General features: G+C 45.3%; 1 non-coding gene across 1 annotated transcript; it reads left to right on the top strand.

Moving 5' to 3' along the window:
• The first annotated feature begins 3,088 nt into the window (after nucleotides 1–3,088).
• On the top strand, nucleotides 3,089–3,170 carry TRNAS-CGA (transfer RNA serine (anticodon CGA)). The gene has a single exon. It is a non-coding gene; the product is annotated as a tRNA-Ser (tRNA).
• Nucleotides 3,171–5,755: the final 2,585 nt, after the last annotated feature.

Genomic DNA, 5,755 nt, shown 5'->3' with positions numbered 1-5,755 from the left:
ACACATCCTTTTTTTTTCTTCTCAATGGAGGCGCCTGTTGCTTTTCTCCCTCCCCCTCCCATCTCTTCAGAAGCCCCCCTCCCCTCCCCCCCAAGGAGTTTCCTCAAGAGCCTTCTCTGCTTTGCGACCCCTCGACGTGGGAGTGAAACCACTGGCACCACCGCTGCTCATAGCAATAGCCATCGCCCTTTAGACTTATATAGCGCTTTCTAGGGCTTTCCAGCCCTCTCTAAGCGGTTTACAGAGTCAGCCCAGAGTCTCCTCGTTTTCCATCCTTTCTTTTCCTTCATCTTCCTTCCTTCCTTCCTTTTCCTTCCTTCCTTCCTCTCTCCTTCCTTTCTTTTCCATCTTCCTCCCTCCCTCCTTCCTTTTCCTCCTTTCCTTGTCCTTCCTTTCTTCCTCCCTCCATTCATCCTTCCCTCCTTCCTTTTCCTTCTTTCATGTTTCTCCCTTCCTCCCTTCCTCCCCATCCTTTCTTCCTTTTAGCAATAGCAATAGCAATTTCCTTCTTTCATCTTCCTTTTTCCTCCCTCCTTCCATCCTTCCTTCCTTTTCCTTCTTTCATCTTCCTTTCTTCCTTCCTTCCTCCCTCTTTCCTTCTTTTTCCTTCTTTCATCTTCCTTCCTTCCTCCCTCCCTCTTTCCTTCCTTCCTTCCTTCCTTCCTCCCTTCCTTCATCTTCCTCCCTTTCTTCCTCTTTCCTTCTTTTTCCTTCTTTCATCTTTCTTCCTTCCTCCCTCCCTCTTTCCTTCCTTCCTTCCTTCCTTCATCTTCCTCCCTTTCTTCCTCTTTCCTTCTTTTTCCTTCTTTCATCTTTCTTCCTTCCTCCCTCCCTCTTTCCTTCCTTCCTTCCTTCCTTCATCTTCCTCCCTTTCTTCCTCTTTCCTTCTTTTTCCTTCTTTCACCTTTCTTCCTTCCTCCCTCCCTCTTTCCTTCCTTCCTTCCTTCCTCCCTTCCTTCATCTTCCTTCCTTTCTTCCTCTTTCCTTCCTTTTCCTTCTTTCACCTTTCTTCCTCCCGCCCTCTTTCCTCCCTTCCTTCATCTTCCTTCCTTTCTCCCCCCCTCCTCCTTCCCTCCCTCCTTCCTTCCTTCCCTCCCAAGAAATAGCCCTTAGACTTATACACCGCTTCCCAGGGCTTGTCCAGCCCTCTCTAAGCGGTTTATAGAGTCATCCAAGGTGGCGCAGTGGTTAAATGCAGCACTGCAGGCTACTGCTAGATCAGCAGATCAGCGGTTCAAATCTCACCGGCTCAGGGTTGACTCAGCCTTCCATCCTTCCGAGGTGGGTAAAATGAGGACCCAGATTGTTGGGGGCAATATGCTGACTCTCTGTAAACCGCTTAGAGAGGCCTGAAAGGCCTATGAAGCGGCATATAAGTCTACTGCTATTGCTATTGCTATCCTCTTAGCCCACAATCTGGGTCCTCATTTTACGTCCCCCGCCCTCCAAAGCGGCCTCCAGGGCCAGGCCAGGGGTCAGGAAGGAAGGGAGCTTCCTTGCCCTTGGGCTTGGCCACAGGGCCCTCCCCTCCCCCAGGGGTTTCTAACACCCCTCCCTCACTTTTGGCACCCTAAGTTTCAGAGTTCCCACCGCTCTTCTCTACCGTGGGAACCAGCCACACTCTGGGGGGGGGGGACAAACGGCGCTCATTATGCCTTTGGGGGGGGGGAGGTGAAAATTCACAAGTGGGGCTGCTCCAGGTCCCAAGTTAGCAAATGGGGGCCTGTAGGTCCCACCTGTAAGGAAAGGGAGGCTTAGGGGAAGGGGGGGGAGGCAGGGATGTCCCCCCCCCCCAGGACTCTGCATCCCACAGGCTGCCCGGGTTCAGCTTCTCTCCTCTTTCCAGCTCCCCCCCCCCAGCCCCCCAGCACACCAAGCTTCTGGGATGATGAATTGTGGGACTATCATCTTTCTTTCTTTCTTTCTTTCTTTCTTTCTTTCTTTCCTTCTTTCTTTCTTTCTCTTTCTTTCTTTAATTCCTTCCTTCCTTCTTTCTTTCTTTCTTTCTTTCTTTTGATGAAAGAAATGTCCTTCTGGGAGCTTCCTACACTTTCTTTCCCTCTTTCTTTCCTTCCTTCCTCCTTCTTTTTTCTTTCCTTCCTTCTTTCCTTCCTTCCTTCTTTCTTTCTTTTCCTCTCTCTCTTCTCTTCCTTCTTCCTTTTTTCTTTCCTTCCTTCCTTCTTTCCTTCCTTCCTTCTTTCCTTCTTTCTTTCCTTCTTTTCTTTCCTTCTTTTTTTCCTTCTTTCTTTCTCTCTTTCACTTTCTTTCTTTCCTTCTTTCCTTCCTTCTTTCTTTCGATGAAAGAAATGTCCTTCTGGGAGCTTCCTACTCTTTCTTTCCTTCTTTCCTTCCTTCTTTCTTTCTTTCCCTCTTTCCTTCCTTCCTTTTTCTTTCTTTCCTTCCTTCCTTCTTTCCTTCCTTCCTTCCTTCCTTCCTTCCTTCTTTCTTTCTTTCCCTCTCTCCTTCCTTCCTTTTTTCTTTCCTTGCTTCTTTCCTTCCTTCCATCTTTCTTTCTTTCCTTTTGTCTTTCTTTCCTTCTTTCTTTCTTTCTTTCCTTCTTTCTTTCCTTCTTTCTTTCTTTCCTTCTTTCTTTCCTTCTTTCTTTCTTTCTTTCTTTCCTTCCTTCCTTCCTTCTTTCTTTCTTTCATTCTTTCCTTCTTTCTTTCCTCCTTTCTTTCTTTCCTTCCTTCCTTGCTTCTTTCTTTATTTCCTTCCTTGCTTCCTTCTTTATTTCCTTCCTTCTTTCTTTCCTTCTTTCCTTCCTTCCTTCTTTCTTTCTTTCCCTCTTTCCTTCCTTCCTTCTGCCTTTTTTCTTTCCTTCTTTCCTTCCTTCCTTCCTTCCTTCCTTCTTTCTTTCTTTCTTTCTTTTTTTCTTTTTTTTCTTTCTTTCTTTCTTTCTTTCTTTCATCCATCATATGGAGGGGGGGCTAAAGGTGTGTGGGTGTCTTCCTGACCTGCTAGCTTTCTACGAAGCACGCGTGTCTAGCATTCACACACAGGAGCCTGTCCTATGATGCGTGCAGATTGGGCCAGGAAAGGAAGACAAGAGTGCAGAATAGGTGGAGATTCTTTTTTTTTTTTTAAGACAGCTGTGATGGCCGAGTGGTTAAGGCGTTGGACTCGAAATCCAATAGGGTTTCCCTGCGCAGGTTCGAATCCTGCTCACAGCGCGAAGCTTCCTCCTCTCTTCTGAGATAGATAATACTCTCTTTTTGTGGCTTCTTCCCCCTTTTATTTTTTCTTCTCCTCTCCTTGTCTTCTCTTCTATTCTTTCCTCCCACTTTTCTTCCTTCCATCCTTTCCATTTTTTCTTCTCCTTTGCTTCTCTTTTATTCTTTTCTTTCCTCCCTCTTTCCTTCCTTCCTTTTCATTTTTTCTTTTCCTCTCCTTTTCTTCTCTTATTCTTTCCTCTGTCCTTTCCTTCCTTCTTTCCTTCCTCCCTTCCCTTCCCTTTTTTATTTTTCCTTTCCTTCTCTTCTCTTTTATTCTTTTCCTTCCTTCCCTGACATTTTTCTTCTTTCCTTTCCTTCTCTTTTTTCTTTTCTTTCCTCCCTCTTTCTTTCCTTCCTTCCTTTCCTTCCTTATTTCCCTTTCATTTTTCTTCTTTCCTTCCCTTCTCTTTTATTCTTTTCTTTTCTCCTTCTTCCCTTCCCTTCCTTCCCTTTCATCTTTTCTTCTTTCTTCTTTCCTTCTCTCCTCTTTTATTCTTTTCTTTCTTCCATCTTCCCTTCCCTTCCTTCCCTTTCATCTTTCTTCTTTCCTTCTCTCCTCTTTTATTATTTTCTTTCCTCCATCTTTCCTTTCCCTTCCTTCCCTTTCATCTTTCTTCTTTCCTTCTCTTCTCTTTTATTTTTTCTACTTTTCTTTTTTTTTCTGTTCAAAAGTTTTATTTCTTTTAAAGCAAACATTTCATCATTCCTCAATCAGTAAGACATCGAAGTACAATTTTTTGTATGTCAAAATAATTCTAGTTTACCACCAAATTCTTGTCTAACCTTCTCTTCTCTTTTATCTTTTCTTTCCTCCCTCTTTCCTTCCTTCCTTCCTTCCTTTCCTTCCTTATTTCCCTTTCATTTTTCTTCTTTCCTTCCCTTCTCTTTTATTCTTTTCTTTTCTCCTTCTTCCTTCCCTTCCTTCCCTTTCATCTTTCTTCTTTCCTTCTCTCCTCTTTTATTCTTTTCTTTCCTCCCTCTTTCCTTTCTCTTCCTTCCCTTTCATTTTTCTTCTTTCCTTCTCTTCTCTTTTATTCTTTTCTTTCCTCCCTCTTTCCTTTCCCTTCTTTCCCTTTCATTTTTTCTTCTTTCCTTCTCTCCTTTTATTCTTTTCTTTCATCCCTCTTCCCTTCCCTCCCTCCCTTCCTTCCCTTTCATCTTTCTTCTTTCCTTCTCTCCTCTTTTATTCTTTTCTTTCCTCCCTCTTTCCTTTCCCTTCCTCCACATTTCACTTTTTTCTTCTTTCTTTCCCTTCTCTTCTATTTCCTTCCTTCCCTCCCTCTTTATTGGAAGCTTCTTATCTCTGGCCCTAATTCAAATCCATTTCCATTCCCCCCCCCCCCCCCAAATAGAACCATTCGATTTATGACCTGCCTTTCATACTTATGATACTATTTCCAGGTCTTCTTTTAAATCTGGGTGTCACCCAATTCAGAAAATCCCGGACGACTGAATATCCCTATTTGGGATATTCTATTATCCTAACTTTTCTCAACTTTGGCAACTTGAAGCTGCAGGCTGGGGAATTCTGGGAGTTGAAGTCCATCTGTTTTAAAGTTGCTTAAAGACTAAATTCTCCTCCTCCTCCTCCTCCTCCTCCTCCTCCTCCTCCTCCTCCTCCTCCTCCTCCTCCTCCTCCTCCTCCTCCTCCTCCTTATCATCATCAGCACCAGTATCAACACCCCACATTTAATCCAAGGAGATTATTGCTTTTGTAGAGCCTCCACTTTCAGGGTAGTCTACCTCTAAAGGTGAAACTGTTGCAGAGAGGAGCCCTGAATTGCTCCAGGGGCTGTTGTGGGGTGTGTGTGTGTGTGAATGATTTTCCGCAGGGGTTGGATTTTTTTCCCCTCCTTCCTCTATCCATCCCCCCCCCTGCCCCCACGCCATGACCACACCCCGGGCTTCCCTAACTTTCCGTGGGAATCGCAGAACCATCAGCTCTTCAAACGTCTCTGCAGGCCTTTTGTCTCAAGAGGGATGGACATCTGTCTGACCCCCCCCCCCAATTCACCCACCCCCCCATTCCCCATTTTGTCTCCAGCAGCCTGTAAACTCCAAGAACGGGGTTGTGTTAAAACACACACAGCCACACCTTTGCACCCTTCCCAAGTGGGAAAGTGTGGAAGGACACACCCCGGGCCTTGTAAAGTGGGGTGTATTTCACACCGGCTGCTACTTCCCAGGGAAAGAATGAGAGAGAGAGAGAGAGGGAGGGAGGGAGGGAGGGAGGAAGGAAAGAGAGAGGAGGGAGGGAGGGGAAAAGAAAGAGAAAGAAGAAAGAGAGAGGGAAGGGGAGAGAGAGAGAAGGAAGGGAGATAGATATCTCCTTCCTTCTTTTCTCCCTTTCTCGCTCCTACCCTCCCTCCTTCTCTCTTCTAGTCTTTTCCCCTCCCTCCCCCCCTCCTTCTCATTCCCATCTCCTTCCTTTCTCCCTTCTTTCTATTCACTTACCTTCCTTCCTCCTCTCTCTCCCTTATCCCTATCCCTTCCTCCCTCCCTATCTTCCTTCCCTCTTTTCCTTCCTTTCTTCCATTCACTTA

The sequence above is a fragment of the Thamnophis sirtalis genome, unplaced genomic scaffold, assembly GCF_051295495.1.
Source record: "Thamnophis sirtalis isolate CommonGarterSnake01/CBP01778 unplaced genomic scaffold, rThaSir2_p1.2 scaffold_4, whole genome shotgun sequence".
Lineage (NCBI taxonomy): Eukaryota > Metazoa > Chordata > Lepidosauria > Squamata > Natricidae > Thamnophis > Thamnophis sirtalis.
Note: the sequence above shows the minus strand (reverse complement) of the source record. Positions and strands in the feature narration are given on the sequence as shown.